Raw genomic sequence first — 17,687 nt, forward strand, 5'->3', positions numbered from 1 at the left:
AAAAAAAAAAATCCAGACATGGTGGTGTATACCTGTAGTTCCATCTATTCAGGAGGCTAAGGCAGGAGGATACCATGAGTCTGAGATGTTGAGGTGCAGTGAGCTGTGATTATACCACTGCACTCCAGCCTGGGTGACAGAACAAGACCCTGTCTCAAAAAAAAAAAATTATATATGTATTCATTTTAAATAGTATCAGAACCTTACAATAGAATATTTCCAAATCCTCTCTCCCATCCTTTGTGATATCGTTGTCACATATTTTAATTTTATATAGAGTTTAAACTCCTTAATATTGTCATAAATTTTGCATTAAACAGTCAAATATTTTGAAGTGATTAAAAATGAGGAAAATGTGCCTTTTACATTTACCTTCATTGACATAGTTAACACCAATCTTCATTTCTTTGTGTAGATTCAGTTCTAATATGGATGACTTTCTCTGCCTAAATACTTCTGTTTAGTATTTCTTACAATGCAGTTCTACTGGCATAAATTCTTTCAGGCTTTGTTTGACTGAAAAAACAAAGTCTTTATTTTGCCTCCATTTTAAAAAGTATTTTTCCTGGGTGCAGAATTCTGGGTTCATAGTTTTTTTTTTTTTTTTTTTTTTTTTTTTTTTTTTTTTTTTTTTTTTTTTTTTTTTTTTTTTTTTTTCAGTACTTTAAAGATGTTACTACCCTGACCTCTTACTTGCATAATAGGGGTAAATATCCTTCTTGGCTTATGCTGGAATTATTACACCTGTGGTTTGATGTCTTCACTCATATTTGAGAAATTCTTGGTCATATTTCCTTCTGTCTAGGACTTGAAATTCACTTACATTGGATCATTCAGTATTGTATCACAGTTTTTGAATTCTTTCACCCATAGACACATACACACACACACACACACACGCACAATCTTTACTCTTTTCCACTTTAAGTTTAGATAATCAACCTATTTTCAAGTTTATTGAGTAATTGCTTATCTTTGTCAGATCTACTGAGGAGCCCACCAGAGGAATATATCATCTCTGATATGATGTTCATTATATTTCACTTTACTCTTTCTTATATTTTCTATTTCTATGCTGGAATTTTTTTCATCTAGTCATTCATGTTGTCCTCCTTTTCCATTAGGTTCCTTAACCTATTAATCACTGTTATTTCAGTCTCTGTATCACAATTTCAACATATGAGCCATGTCTGAGTCCTGTTCTCCTGATCGCTTTATCTATTGACAATGACAATGACCCTCTGCCACCTTGTATTTTGTGTGTCTCAAAATTTTTAATTTACTTACAGACATCATGAGTATAGCAAAAGATGAGAAGGTAAATATTAGTCTGGTACAAATTTACCTGTGGTTTTTGCCGTTACTGCAATTAATTTTGCATCAACCTAATATTTGTCCCAGGAAATATGTGTATATCTTCTTTCAGGCTTACAATTTGAAGAATCAAATCAATCAACTCCTTCCTAGTCAGGAGTTGGACTCAGTTTGGGTTATGTTCATGTTATCATTACATTCAATGCCCTGCAATCTCATAATCCTTTAGCAATGAGCTGTTAATACTATGCACTTAAAAGGTGTGCTACAGTTCTCAGTGTTTATGCTGTACCTTCATCTTTAGCCATCCTGCATGTGCCACAGAAGGGTATATACCAATCTTCATTGGTATACACACACATACATATAGACATGTGTGTGTGTGTATTTGTGTGTGTATACCAATGAAGTGTGTGGGGGTGTGTGTGTGTGTGTGTCTATGTGTATGTATATATGCTACTCCTTCTCCCCCAACAGTTAAATGCTGTTGATTGCTATTCAGTGTTGGGTTCATGGTGGAGGTGGAAGGCATCTCTTTTGCCCTACTCCATCCTCATTCTTAAAAAAGGTGCTTTGCAACTGTGCGTTGGGGGTGACACCCTCTTAACATTTCAGATCCTTCACCCACCTCCTTGGAGCCAAAATATATCTTGTGTCTGTGACTGCATATGGATAGGCAGAATTTCCCACCCTCCCTTAGAAATATCAAGCCTGTTTATATGAATATAGCAGCTCAAGCAGCTCTGGATTTTTTCTTGCATTTACCCTGAAAGAGTGTTTTGCTTCTATCCTCTGGTTATTCCAGATTGAGATGTTAGCCCAAACTTGACTTTGAACCATTTGTCAAGATTTAGGTGATTTTTTGTACCCACATTAATGGTGGTTGCCCCTTCCTTCTGTGTTCTGCCACAGGTGATACGGTTCTTGTGTTTTGTCTCTCCTTGGTGAAGTTTGCCTTTTTTTGGAATTCAGGTTTCCTGGTTGCCTTGACATGACAAATCTCTGAGAAACCAAAAAATATTTATAATTTCATAGTTTCGTGACTTTTTTCTTATTTTTAGTGGGAGCATGACTTTGTTTTCACATTTCTACGTCTTATGAGGAAGGAGATTCTACATTATTCTAAAGAACTGAGTTTTGTGTAAACATTGGTCAAAGCAGATTATATGTTTTGTTTTTGTTTTGCTGTTGACTTGTTTGAGTTCCTTAATACTCTGTATATTAACTCCTTGTCAGATTCATAGCCTGTAAATACTATCTCCCATTCTGTAGGTTTGTCTCTTTATTGATTGCCTACTTTGTGGTACAGTAGCTTTTCATTTAATATAATCCTATTTGTCTATTTTTACTTTTGTTCACTGTGTTTTTGAGGTCTTATTTTAAAAATCCTTGCCTAGTCTAAATCATGAAGGATTTCCCCTAGGTTTTCTTCTAGTAGTTTCATAGTTTTGAAGACTACATTTTAGTCTTTAATCTATTTAGAGTTTACTTTTGTACTGGGTGAAAATAGGGGTCTAAGTTCATTCTTTTGCATGTGGATATCCAGTTTTCACAGTACTATTTCTTGAAAACTGTCCTTCTCTCTATGTGTGTTTTTGGTGACCTTGCTGAAAATCGATTGGCTGTAAATGTATGGATTTCTTTCTGGGTCTCTATTATGTTCCATCAGCCTATGCATCTCTTTTAATGCCAGTATTATGCTATTTTGGTTATTATGACTTTGCACTATATTTTGAACTCAGGTAGCGTGACGCCTTCAGATTTGTTCTTTTTGCTCATGATTGCTTTGACTATTTGACATCTTTTGCATTTGCATATGAATTTAAGATAGTTCTTTTCCGTTTATGTGAAAAACATCATTAGTATTTTGATAAGGATTGTACTGAATTTGTGGATAATTTTTGGTAATATGGACATTTTAACAATATTAATTCTTCCAATCTGTAAACATGGGATATCTTTTCATTTATTTGTGTTCCCTTCAATTTATTTAATCATCTAATAGCAAAAAAAAAAAAAAAAACCCAAATAATCCAATTAAAAATGTGCAAAAAGCTTAAATAGACATTTTTCAAAAGAAGACGTGCAAATGGCTGACAGATATATGAAAAAATAGTCAACATCACTAAGCATCAGGGAAATGCAAGTCAAAACCACAGTGAGATTTCTTCTTACTCCAGTTAGAATGAGTATTATCAAAAAGACAAGAAATGCTGTCAAGGATGTGAAGAAAAGGGAACTCTCATATACTGTTGATGGGAATGTAAATTACTACAGCCATTATGCAAAATAACATGAAGTTCCTCAAAAAATTAAAAATAGAACTTCCATATGATCCAGCAATCCCATGTATTGGGTATACATCCAAAGAAAATGAAATTAGTGTGTTGAAGAGACAGCTGCATGGCCAAATTTGTTGCAGCACTGCAGCATTATTAAAAATAGCCAAGCTATTGAATCAACATTAATGCTCATCCACAGATGAAAGGATAAAGAAACTGTAGTGTACACACACACACACACACACACACACACACTCATGTACATGCACAATAAAGTATTATTCAGCCATAACACAAAATAAAATTTGTTGATATTTGTGGCAACATGGATGAAACTAGAGGATATGATATTAAGTGAAATAAGCCACAAACAGAAGGACAAACACTGTGGACTCTAAAATAGTCAGTTTTATAAAAGTAGAAAGTAGAGCAATGATTACCAGGGCTGGGGAGGGTAGGGATGAGGACCAGGAGAGTTTGTTCAATAGGTGCAGAGTTACAGTTAGACAGGAATAATACATTCTGTTGTTCTACTACAAAGTAGGATGAATATAGCTGATGTGGTTTGGCTGTGTCTCCACCCAAATCTCATCTTGAATTTCCATGTATTGTGGGAGGGACGCATGGGAAGAAAATTGAATCATGGGAGATAGTCTTTCTTGTGCTGTTCTCATGATAGTGAATAAGTCTCATGGGATTGGATGGTTTTAAAAAGGTGAGTTTCCCTGCACAAGCCCTCTTCTCTTCTCTGCCACCATGTGAGATATGCCTTTCACCTTCCACCATGATTGTGAGACCTCCCAACCACATGAAACTGTGAGTTCATTAAACCCCTTTCTTTCGTAAATTGCCCAGTATGTCTTTATCAGCAGCATGAAAACAGCCTAATACAGTACATTGGTACCAGTAGAGTGGGGCACTGCTGAAAAGATACCTAAAAATGTGGAAACAACTTTGGAACTAGGTAACAGAGGTTGGAATAGTTTGGAGGGCTCAGAAGAAGACAGGAAAATGTGGGGAAGTTTGGAACTTCCTAGAGACTTGTTGAATGTCTTTGCCCAAAATGCTGATAATGATATGAACAATAGAGGTCAGACTCCATAATCTCAGATGGAAATGAGAAACTTGTTGGGAACTGGAGCAAAGGACTCTTGTTTTGCTTAACAAAGAGACTGGTGGCATTTTGTCCCTTCCCCAGAGATTTGTGAAACTTTGAATTTGAGAGAGAAGATTTAGCGTATTTGGCAGAAGAAATTTCTAAGAAACAAAGCATTCGAGATGTGATTTGGTTGTTGTTAAAGACATTCAATTTTATAAGGGAAGCATAATATGAAAGTTGAGAACATTTGCAGCCAGTCAATGCAATAGAAAAGAAAATTCCATTTCCTGAGAAGAAATTCAAGGTGGCTGCAGAAATTTGCAAATTTTCCAGCAGGCAGGAGTTTGCTTCTGGGGCAGGGCCCTCATGGATAACCCCTGCTAGGGCAGTACAGAAGGGAAATGTAGGGTCAGAGCCCCCACACAAAGTCCCCACTAAGGAATCACCTAGTGGAGTTGTGAGAAGAGGGCCACCATCCTCCAGACCCCAGAATGGTAGATCCACTGACAGCTTGCACCGATGCAGAAAACCCACAGACACTCAGTGCAAACCCATGAAAGCACCTGGAGGGAAGCTGTACCCTGCAAAGCCACACAGGTGGAGCTGCCCAAGACAATGGGAACCCATCTTTTGTATCAGCATGACCTGGATGTGAGATATGGAGTCAAAGAAGATCATTTTGGAGCTATAAGATTTGACTGCCCTGCTGGATTTTGGACTCACATTAGGCATATAACCCATTTGTTTTGACCAATGTCTCCCATTTGGAATGGGTGTATTTACCCAATTTCTATACCCCCATTGTATCTGGGAAGTAACGAACTTGCTTTTGCTTTTACAGGCTCACAGGCAGAAGAGACTTGCCTTGTCTCAGATGAGACTTTGGATGGTGGACTTTTGAGTTAATGCTGAAATGATTTAAGACTTTAGGGGATTGTTGGGAAGGCATGATTTGTTATGAAATGTGAGGACATGCGATTTGGGAGGGGCCGGGGGTGAAATGATATGGTTTGGCTGTGTCTCTACCCAGATCTCATCTTGAATTCCCATGTGTTGTAGGTGGGACCTGGTAGGAGGTAAATGAAACATGAGGGAAAATCTTTCCCATACTGTTCTCTTGATAGTGAATAAGTCTCATGAGATCTGATGGCTTTAAAAGGGGCAGTTTCCCTGCACAAGCTCTCTTCTCTTGTCCGCCACCATGTGACATGTGCCTTTAATCCTCTGCAATGAGGGTGAGGCCTCCACAGCCACATGAAACTGTTAGTCCATTAAATCTCTTTTGTTTGTAAATTGTCCAGTCTCAGGTGTGCCTTATCAACAGCATGAAAACAGACGAATACAATAGCAAATAACAATGCAGTGTATATTCAAGACAGCTAGAAGATGTTCAGTGTGGTCACCACAAAGAAATTATAAAAGTTTAAAATAACACATGTGTAATTACTCTGATTTGGTCATTATACAATTTACACACACATTGAAACATCGCACTCCACCCCATAAATATGTATAATTATTGTGTGTCAATATAAACAGAAATTAATTAAAATAAAATTGATCAAGGTGCATAAGAGTTAAAGGGGATCTTGTGAAAATAGTTACAACTGTAATGTAGATAATAACAATAATATTAATAAAGAAGGTGAACATATCATAACCATCTATTTCTATATTTTTTAAAGTTTTATTCTTTATCTATAAATAAAAATTTAATTAGCTAATATGTTTCTATTTTCATTTCATGCAGGGGACCTTAGTCATAACTAGGTGTGTAACTCAGTCTCTGATAGATTAAAGTTTTTTGAAGGAAATGATGACTCAGTGACATCAAATTCTTGACCTTTCACTTTCCCAGGGTGGTATCTTTTTATGCATATATAGCATCATGGAAGAGGGTTTTCTGAGTCATGACCATGCTCTGGTGTTTTCTGTGATTGCGGTGTACTTTGCTTCAATGGATTATTATCACCATATGCTAACAGGTGTGCTGAGGTTCACAGTTCTGCCATGGCCTTCAGCTATCAGGTCTAAGTAAACTGATTCTTCCTCTTTATCTGTATGCAGTTCTGCCAGTCTTCTTTTAGTATTATCATGCTTCCCTACCATTCTTTGAAGGAAACTGGGGTATGTCTCAGGTTCAGCTATTGCTACTCTGTTGATCTGACATCGCAAGGGAAGTGGGGCTTTAATAAAGTAATTGGTATATCCCCCATGGCTATTACATAGAAAGAAAAGCATATGTTCTCTCTGTTCTCTCATCACAAGACTAACTTAAAATCTCTATTTCCCTCTCTCTATCTCATGGTAACCAAGGATAAAAAAGATAGAGCTAGGGACCCTCAAAGGAGATCGCCTATGTTTTATATAATTGCTCTCCTCTACAAATTCACTTCTTTTTTCATGTATCTTGTTGACTGCTTTTTTTCTGGAAAGAAAATTATCTTCTACATTATCATGCATTCTTTGTGTGTGTGTGTGTGTGTGTGTGTGTGTGTGTGTGTGTGCAATTTTATGGTTTGTCTCTGATATTTTAGGTTAAACTTGGAATTCAAAATAGCTCAAGTCCATTGTTCTCAAGACTATGTTTAAACAGCATCCAGAAGCTCAATAGATTTAATCGTTTAGACTACGTCTACTTTCTCTCTGAGAAGATTGTTATTCGTAAGAAACTGTTTAAATAAAGTGAGTGAAAATCTATAACAGCACAGGGAATGAAGTTAGAGAAAGATTTTATTTAACCTCCCAAATATTGAGTATTAATCTTACTAAAAATTTCTAAGCATCCAACACTATACCTTGTGTTTTATAGAAATTATTTTACTTATTTCTAAAAAAAACCTAACGATGCAATTTATATTATTTTAGAAACAGAGTTAAATAGCTTATTAAGGGAGAACTACATCAAGTCTTTCATTTTGTAGATAAGAACACTGAGATTTGGAATGTGAGATTATTTAAATAAGAATATGCTGCTTGTCAGTGAAAAACTAGGACTAGAAGCTAAGATTCCAGATGCTTTCTCTGCTTTATATTAATCAGATAGTTAGGTGTCACATATATCCACTTTAGTTTGAATGAAGTTATTAGCCTCTTTGGAGACAGGCCTCCAATTCAGGGTGATTTTCACAACCTAGTAATGTGATCCCTGAAAGAAATAAGCATGGTATTTGTACAAAAACAGACACATAGATAATTGGAACAGACTAGAGAACCCAGAAATAAAACCACACACTTACAAACATCTGATCTTAGACAAACTAAACAAAAATAAGCAATGGGGAATAGACTTCCTATTCAATAAATGTTGCTGGGATAACTGGCTATCAATATGCAGAAGAATGAAATCAGACCCCTAACTATCACCATATATAGAAATTAACTCAAGATGGATTAGAGACTTAAATGTAAGACATAAAACTATAAAACTCATAGAATAAAACTGGGAAACACACTTTTTTTAAAATTGTACTCTAGGTTCTGGGGTACATGTGCAGATTACGCAGGATTGTTGCATAGCTACATACATGGCAAGGTGATTTGCTGCCTTCATCCCCTCATCAACTATATCTGGTATTTCTCCTCCTCATTATCCCTCCTCACCCTCCCGACACCCCACTGACCCTCCCTTAGCCCCTCAACTGACTGCAGTGTGTGATGCTCCCCTCCCTTTGTCCATGTGTTCTAATTGTTCACCACCGGCCTGTGAGTGCTAACATGCGATGTTTGGTTTTCTGTTCTTGTGTCAGTTTGCTGAGAATGATGGTTTCCAGATACATCCATGTCCCTATGAAGGACACAAACTCATCGTTTTTATTGCTGCATAGTATTCCATGGTGTATATGTGCCACATTTTCTTTATCCAGTCTATTGTTGATGGACATTTGGCTTGGTTCCAGGTCTTTGCTATTGTAAACAGTGTCCCAATGAACATACGTGTGCATATGTCTTTATAACAGAACAATTTATAAATCTTTAGGTATATACCCAGTAATGGGATTGCTGGATCAAATGGAATTTCTATTTCTAGGTCCTTGGAATCGTCACACTGTCTTTCACAATGGTTGAACTAATTTACACTCCTATCAACAGTGTAAAAGTGTTCCTGTTTCTCCACATCCTCTCCAGCGTCTGTTGTCTCCAGATTTTTTAATGATTGCCATTCTAACTGGCATGAGATGGTATCTCAATGTGGTTTTGATTTGCATTTCTCTAATGACCAGTGTTGATGAGCATTTTTTCATATGTTTCTTGGCCTCATAGATGTCTTCTTTTGAAAAGTTTCTGTTCATATCCTTTGCCCACTTTTAAATGGGTTTATTTTTTTCTTATAAATCTGTTTTAGTTCTTCATAGATTCTGAATATTAGCCCTTTGTCAGATGGGTAGACTGCAAAAATTTTTCCCATTCCATTGGTTGACGGTTCGCTCTAATGATTGTGTCTTTTGCTGTAGAGAAGCTCTGGAGTTTAATTAAATCCCATTTGTCTATTTTGGCTTTTGTTGCCATTGCTTTTGGTGTTTTAGCCATGAAGTCCTTGCTTATGCCTATGTCCTGAATGGTTTTGCCTAGGTTTTCTTCTGGGGTTTTTATGGTGTTAGGTCTTATGTTTAGATTGTTAATCCATCTGGAGTTAATTTTAGTGTGAGGTGTCAGTACACTTTTTGATATCAGCCTTGGCAAATAATTTATGGCTAAGTCCTCAAAAGCAATTGTATCAAAAACAAAAATTATCAATAGAGGTTTTGCACAGTAAGAGAAACTATCAAAGGAGTAAACAGACAACCTACTTCACAAACTATGCATCCATAAAGGTCTAATATCCAGAATCTATAAAGATCTTAAAGCAATAATCAAAAAAGAACTATATTAAATCTCGGTAGCTGAAAAGGCAAGGCCCCTTTTACCCTATACTTTATCAGGACTCTCCCCATTATTCTTTGAATTTTATCCATGCATATAAATTTGATATGTTTGTCTAGTTTTCTTAAAAACTCTATTTGAATTGTGATTAAAAGTTATTTAAAGCTGTGGAAAATATTTAAAGTCAGGGAAAACCTGACATCTTAAAATATTGAATTATCCTATTTACAAAGATGGTATCTCATTTTTTAGGTATTCTGAAATGGCTTTCATAATTTTATGTATTTTTTTCTGGATAGACTGTACACAACTTTTACTATTTTTTCATTTACATTTCTTGCTATTGCTTATAATAAATATTACAATTTAAAAATTGTATTTTCAAAATGTATGCTTTGCATATTTGTATATGTTGATTATATATCTAGAAAACTTATTAAATTTCTCAACTTATTTCTGGATAGATGTTCCATATGCCCTCGAAAAGACTGTTTTGGGTATTTCCAGTATTTGGTGGAGTGTTCTGTAAAATGAGTTAGATCATGTTGTGTCTACTTGTTCTATCAGTTGTTGAGAGAATGGTAATAAAATCTCTGACTTTAGCTATAGATTTCTTAATCCTTGCAGCTGCATCAGTTTATACTTCAGGTATCATGAAGTTTTGTTATTAAGTGTATGTATTGGTCCATTTTCACACTGCTATAAAGAACTGCCTAAGTCTGGGTAATTCATAAAGAAAAAAGGTTTAATTGGCTCAAAGTTCCATATGGCTGGGGAGGCCTCAGAAAACTTAAAATTATGGAGGAAGAGAAAGAGGCATGTCTTACTTGGTGGTAGGCAAGAGAGAGAATGTGTGTAGGAGGAAATATCAAACACTTATAAATCTATCAGATCTCTTGAGAATTCACTTACTATCATGAGAACCGCATGGAGGAAACCACCCCCATGACCTAACCACCTGCCACCAGGACCTTCTCTCAACACATTGGGATTATGGGAATTACAATTTGAGGTGAGATTTGGGTGGGGAAACAGAACTAAACCATATCAGTGTATAAAATTTTAGAATTATTACATTCTCTTAATTAATTGACCTCATCTTCATTATTAAATTATTCATTCTATTCCTGATAATCTGTTGTTGTGGACCCTATTTTGTCTAATGTTAGTACAGTTATTACAACTTTCTTTAGATTAGTGTTGACAAAGTATATCTTTTTCATTCTTTGACTTTTAATCAATTTCTTTATACTTAAAATGGGTTTCTTGTAGGCAACATAAATTTGAATCTTAAAAAGTACAATTTAACAATATTTTACATTTTTGGGCTATTTAGACCATTTATATTTAATATATTTATTAGTATGGTTGGGTATAAATCTGGCATCTTTCCATTTGTTTTCTATCTGTCACATTTGTTCTTTGTTCTTTTTTTCTCCTTTTCAGACTTCTTTTGAATTTAGCACTTTTTACCCTTTTATTATTCCATTTTAGCTCCTATGTTTGCTTATTTACTCAATTTTTTATTGGTTTTTGTAAAATGTATATAGTGTACAACTTTATACAATTTGTCTTCAAGTAATATTATATGAAATCATATTTTGTAACAGAACTTTGCAATAATATAGTTTTATTTCTTCACTTTAATTTTTCAGGCTGTGATGTCAGGTAGTTTTACTTTTACATATATTATAAACCCCACAGTTTATTATTTTTGTCGAACATTTAATTATATTTTATGGGGATTTAAAATTCAAATTTAAAAAATCTGCCCACTTATTTACCATTTTAGGTACTCCATAATCCTTTCTGTGGATTCATATTTATGACTGGTATCATTTTCTTCCTGCTTGCAGGATATTTCTTAACATTATTTATAGTATAGCTTTATTGGTGATGAATTATTTTGACTTTGTATATCTACAAATGTTTTTATTTAACCTTAATATTTGAAAGATATTTTTGTAAGATGACAGTATCTTTTTTCTTTCATCACTTTAAAGGTGTTCACCCACAGTCTTTTGGTTTGGCTTTGTCTCCAACAAGAAATCTGCTGTCATTCCTGCTAAGCATTCTTCTGTCACAAGAAACATTCTTTGTACTTGTTAAAGATGAGTACACATATAAAGAATAAGACACTATGCATGGGCATCAGAAAACTCAATATACAAAATAAACATATGTGCAAAAACTTAATATATAATATCAAACATGGACTATCAACCACAGATTAAAACAGTAAATTATTTGATTAATAATGAAAAGAAAACCAAGTTTGAAAATTATAGCAGGAAACTGAAATTGTATAGACTAAATTAACAAATTTGAAAAAAAAAAAAGGAATTCCGGGAATAAAAATACAATAATCAAAATTAAAAACTCAGTGGACAATTTTAACAGCAGCATAGATACAGCCAAAGAGAGCATTGGTTAAATGGATGATAGGAAGAAATTATGAAATATGCATCTGGGGAGACAAAATGATGGAAAATAGAAAAGTGTGGAAGAATTTTCTTTTTTTCCAATAAAGTAAAATTGTGAAATATTTCCAGGGATATTGACATGATCTCCAGGGAGCACTGATAGTGCTCTGTCTTCTGGGGTGCATGTAGCACATTGGTAGGTTCAGTGGCCTATTTACCAGATAGACAATATTCCAAGGAAACTCATGAACAACATTGGATATGATGCCAGGTTGTACCAAAGTTGTAACCCAAGTATACAGAAAGAATTTGCAGTAAATACCCTGACAAAAATAACCCTAATATAGCATCAGATTGTAAGAAAGGCTTGCTCTGGGCACACTTGACCACAATGGTGAAATGGGAGCCAGGAGTTTGCAAAAATACCTGAAGTGTTTTTATAAGTTGATATTTTATGAAAAGTAGAGATGTTCATCCACTTTAACTGAGAGTGGATGAACCCAGACCACAGAGTAAAAACTACACGACAATTTATATTACATGACAATTTATAAATAATTTCAAAACAATATTTTGGTATTAACTTCCACTTTTACATTAGAAAATGATAAAACCTTTAGCCAGATGTAGCTAAGGGAATTTTTTCTGTTCTGATTCTAACTAGGTTTCTCTTCATTCAGAGTGGTGCCTAAATTCTATGCATGTCAAAGACCTCTTTGCTCTTATGGTTGTTTCCTTATACTGAAATTTTGTTAATAATATTTATTTATTTAATCAAACAATTATTTCTGGATCTGTTATGATAGTCCACATGTTGTTTTCTAATTGTCATCTGTACAGTCTCTAAGCCCCTCATATTAACCTGTATTGTAAAGATCAAGAATGGAAAATACATTGAGATAGTTTATGGAATAAGTCTACCATTATCTAATCTATATAAAGTGAATCTTTTAATAATTTGATTGCCATCAAATGGATTCTGAGTATTTCCTAGATTAAAACTCTTTGAAGGCAGGGATCATATTAAGCTCATTATTTTGCATTGCTAATACCAAGTTTAGCGTAATACATAGAAGAGGTACTCAGCATTGAATAAGCAAGAATGAATAAATGACAAAATGTTTTATGAACTTTAAAATGTATAATTATCATGCTTATATATGCTATTTTTTCCTATATGTACATAAGAAGGAGGCTTATTCAGTGTTTCCAAAAGGTATTTTGTTATTAATGTGTCCTATAAAAATACTTAGATATTAAAATTTATACTACATATGGACATGTGTGGTTACAGGTTTTGTAGGGAGCTGTGTCACTTACATATGTCTCGCTGTCTTTTATGTAGTAAGAGCCATGACATTAAGAAATCTCATCTCTATTTTCGTAGCTTAAAACATAGATATGATGTGGATGATGTCAACTTCATTAACTGCTGCTTTTCAAACCTAAGTAATTTTTTTCTTGTGTTAAGTTCAAAAAGAGTTTCAACAAAATAGAAAAATACTGATTTAAGTTTACTTTTTAATTTAAATTGAAACTAATCTAAACCAGATTTCTGTTTGGGGTTTGATTCAACTGCCAGCTCAAGGATAAATACTAAATTTAGTCAGTAATTTTGAATGGAATTTCAGATAGAAAGCAATTTCAAAGTATTTGTCTGAGGGTTTTTTTGTATAAATGTTTTTTCCTTATTTCTTTTTTTCAGTAAGCATAGGTGAAAATTCTTTATAATCTCCAACGTTCCCTGGATATTTCAATGAATTTTCTTCTACTTAGAATATGTATTGATTTCTTTAGAACACAATTTTCAGCTTTTGTGTGAGTGATAAAGGAGATTCAACATTACATTTTATAAATGATTTTTGAAGGCTGGTCGAAAGATCATATATCGAAGATATGTTCTTGCACTATGATCTGGAAAAAACTGAATATAACCCTTTGTAGATGTTCTTCTTTACAAAGTACTTTCTCTGAGATTTCTAAAAAATATTTTATAGAAATAAAATAAAATGGCAATCTGCATTGATGAACAATTTCTATAGTTCTCAAATAGATTGCTCCTGATATATTTTTAAGAACCTTTGTTGCCTATTCTGTGACTGCATTATTTTATTTTAATTTAGTACTATCATGTGAATAATAAGCAGTCAAGGCTAAAAATTTCCTGCTTTGCAATTCTCTGAATGTTAATAATTATACAATTAGCAATTCACAACAAACAGGTCTCAGTCACAGTGAATCATTTCTGCCACATTCACCACAATTTTAAGATCATGAGTAAATTTCAAGCTACTGTTGTTGTTTTAGAAATTCTCTTCTGTGAACAAAACTCCTCCCTAAATCCATTCAGGTCTAAAAGAATGCATAGATCACTGAGGATGTAAACAAAAACAAAAATTACCTTATTTTAAAGAATACATTTCTATCCTCTAAGTGAGTTAAGCCTGTCATGTTGTTTTAATGCAGATAATTTGGCAATCTATAATGTATAAAATAATCGTGCCTTAAAAGTTCAGTGGCACATACCATTTTTGGTAGACAATTCCATACGGCCAGGAATGCCGAATGGCCAAAATGTTAAACAGCTGGGACACATGTTCTTCTCTTGCTTGCATCTGGGTAACCCATACTGGTCCTAAGCAGCATAGCAACTGTCATTAGGTCTTGAAAAAGTTGTTATCTGGCCGGGCACAGTGGCGGTGGCTCATGACTGTAATCCCAGCACTTTGGGAGGCCGAGGTAGGCAGATCACCTGAGGTCTTGAGGTCAAAATCAGCCTGACCAACATGGTGTAACTCCATCTCTACTAAAAATTCAAAATTATATGGGTGTGGTGTTGCATGCCTGTAATCCTAGCTACTCTGGAGGTTGAGGCAGGAGAATCACTTGAACCCGGGAAGCAGAAGTTGCAGTGAGCTGAGATCACACCACTGCACTCCAGCCTGGGCCACAAGAGCGAAACTAAGTCTCAAAAAAAGTAAAGTTGTTATCCACTCTAGGCTTAGCTAATGCCCTGTTTTCTCCCCATCCCAAATCACATAGGAAGTTATATTTATGCCTTCTTCGCCACTTACCTATTACATTTATAAATCTTGATTTTTCCTTTTCTTTTGAGTCTTGAGCTCTTTGAGACCTGCCTGTGTATTTTCAGCACCCAACAAAACTCCAGGTATAAACACACAATAAATAATGTTGAATAAATAAACTGATATAACTGAACATAGCTATAAATATTTCTTCCATTAATTCATTATCATTCATTGCACACATATTTGAGAGCCTACTACATGCCAAAAGGATATTGTGCTACATAGTGACAGCAACACAAAGGGCTGGTTTTGTTAACTCAGTGATATGTCAATTTTCAAAGAATAAATATTTCTACCTTTTGATCTTTTCCGTTCAGTATAATGCCCACTATATCCTCTAACATGCATACCTAAGTCTAAATTTTTTAAATGGGCAGAGTGCACCTAATTTCGTTGCAGTTATTTAAACAGAGCTTTAGTATCAATTAAAAGTTGTAATGCAGTACTTCTCTCCCTGACCTCTCAGTCCATCGATACTGTCTGTATTCATCGGCAGATCTTTCTAAGTACCCACCATGGGTTAGACTCTCAGTGTATTTGGTGATTAGGAAGAGCAGAGAAAGGCATATAGTTTGTCATTACTGGCCTTATGAGAGTTACAGTCTAGTGGGAGGGGCAAGTGTTTTCCAAATCACTATTTAATGACTATTGTGATTAATATTACAAAGAAGAATAAAATGCTATGAGAACATAAAATATGAGTGAATTTAGGAGAAAGGTGGAGTCTTTGTGCTGTTTCCTGTACCTAGAAAGCTCTTCCCACTATCATTTCTCTAGTCTAATTTTCAGATCTCACTCTAACAGCTACTTTTCAGAGACCTCCTTAACCTGTTCTCCCACCATAGCTCGAGCTCATCTAAATTAGATCTTTATTTTTTTATCTCACAGCATTCCGTTGTGTCCCTTCAAACCAGTTATCATATTTGTTATATGTAAATTTATGTAATTATTCATTGTATTTTCTGTTGAGTCTTAAGCTCCATGAAAGTGAGAGCTGCATTTCTTTTGTTCACATACTCGAGGTTTAACACAGTGCCTGGATTTATCATGTGTTCAATAAATACAAATGGCATAAATGAATGGAGGAAGAAATGAATCAGTGAATGTATAAATGAATGAACTGATATTTAAGCTAGATTCTGAGCAACAATGAGTTGGAAGCAGCCACATAGAGAATAGAATGCCTTCCAGACAGATGAAACAGCATGCTCGAAAGTGCCTAAAATGCCAGAGAGATATAGGTTCATTTTTGAAGCAATTTCTGAATATCAGAAGGCAAGGAGTAAACAGAAAAGGGGCACAATATGTGGCTGGAGGCGTTGGAACAGCTCATATCTTCCAGAGCTTTTACACCCTGTTAATATGTTCAAATTATATTTACTATTATGTATAATGTTTGTGTGTGTGCATGTGTATACTCAATTGATACTGAATTACTACACTATATTTCAGGCCCCCAGATAAGGAAAACTTGATATTTTTGGACCCACAAACTGTCAAGATGAATATTTATTAATTCTGTTATTTGAAACACTGTTTTAAAATCACATCACTATTGGAGATTACAGAGTAGGCAAACTCAGTTAGCACAGAAGAAACAATGGTGCACAGCACATTCAAATTCAGTCAGACCCTCCACGTGCCTGAAGAGCCTGTTGGGAAACAGCTGTATAATGAGAGCTGGCTGCTCCCTGCCTTTCTTCAAGTTTGCTCGAGAACTATGGCTTAGTGTTTGTGTGTATGTGTGTTTTCTCCTATGATTATCCAAAATCAGGAATGCAGTTAACAAATAGTAATGATATACTGGAAATAAAATTTTCCACCTAACGCTTCACCTAACTAGTTAGTCTCTTTTTCAGAAGGCATAAACACACACACAGTCACACACATTGTCTATACAATTACTTTCAAAGACAAATGAGATTTGAGATTACATTGCATTGTGTCTAGACCCTGATGTTCAAAGTCAGAAAATTATACTTTAGAGTGTAAGTGACTCAGTACATTTAGAGTTTGGCCTTAGGCAGGAATGTGCTACATGTATACCTTCGGCTGCAACTGTGAATGAATAAATGAAGAAAGGTGATATAAACACAAGGATTGGCATTTCGGGTTTTCCTTTTCTTAAAGTCAGCTTATGAGTTCTCATAGGTCATTTTGTTAAGGCGTAAACTTTGTGTTTTCTCCATTTTGAATCTGTAAGAGAACAAGGAGCTTTTTATTTGATGAACTCTTGCAAAGAAGCAAACCCCTGGACATCTAAAGGGTCTCTCGTACATTAGATACAGTCAGACAGAGGTTTGTGCTTCCAGTGACCTCGCTACCACACTCTAGCTTCCTGGAGCGATGCTGGAGTGTGTTCCTTTCTGGGTTGGAGTCTTTTGCATGACAGGCTCTGAACACATTCATCGAATATGTTAAAGAACTCAGATCCGGATAGAGAGAAGATGGCCGTTTAGGAACAGCTCACGTTTGCAGCTCCCAGTGAAAGCGCAGAGGGTGAGTGGACGCCGTGTTTTTATTGCCCACAGACTAGGAAATTCCCGGGCAGAGGTGCTCCACGGTCACAAGCGCGGCTGTTTCGGCCAGCGCGGCTGTGCCGGCCAGCGCCGGCCAG

The sequence above is a fragment of the Cebus imitator genome, unplaced genomic scaffold, assembly GCF_001604975.1.
Source record: "Cebus imitator isolate Cc_AM_T3 unplaced genomic scaffold, Cebus_imitator-1.0 Scaffold314, whole genome shotgun sequence".
NCBI classification, from domain to species: domain Eukaryota; kingdom Metazoa; phylum Chordata; class Mammalia; order Primates; family Cebidae; genus Cebus; species Cebus imitator.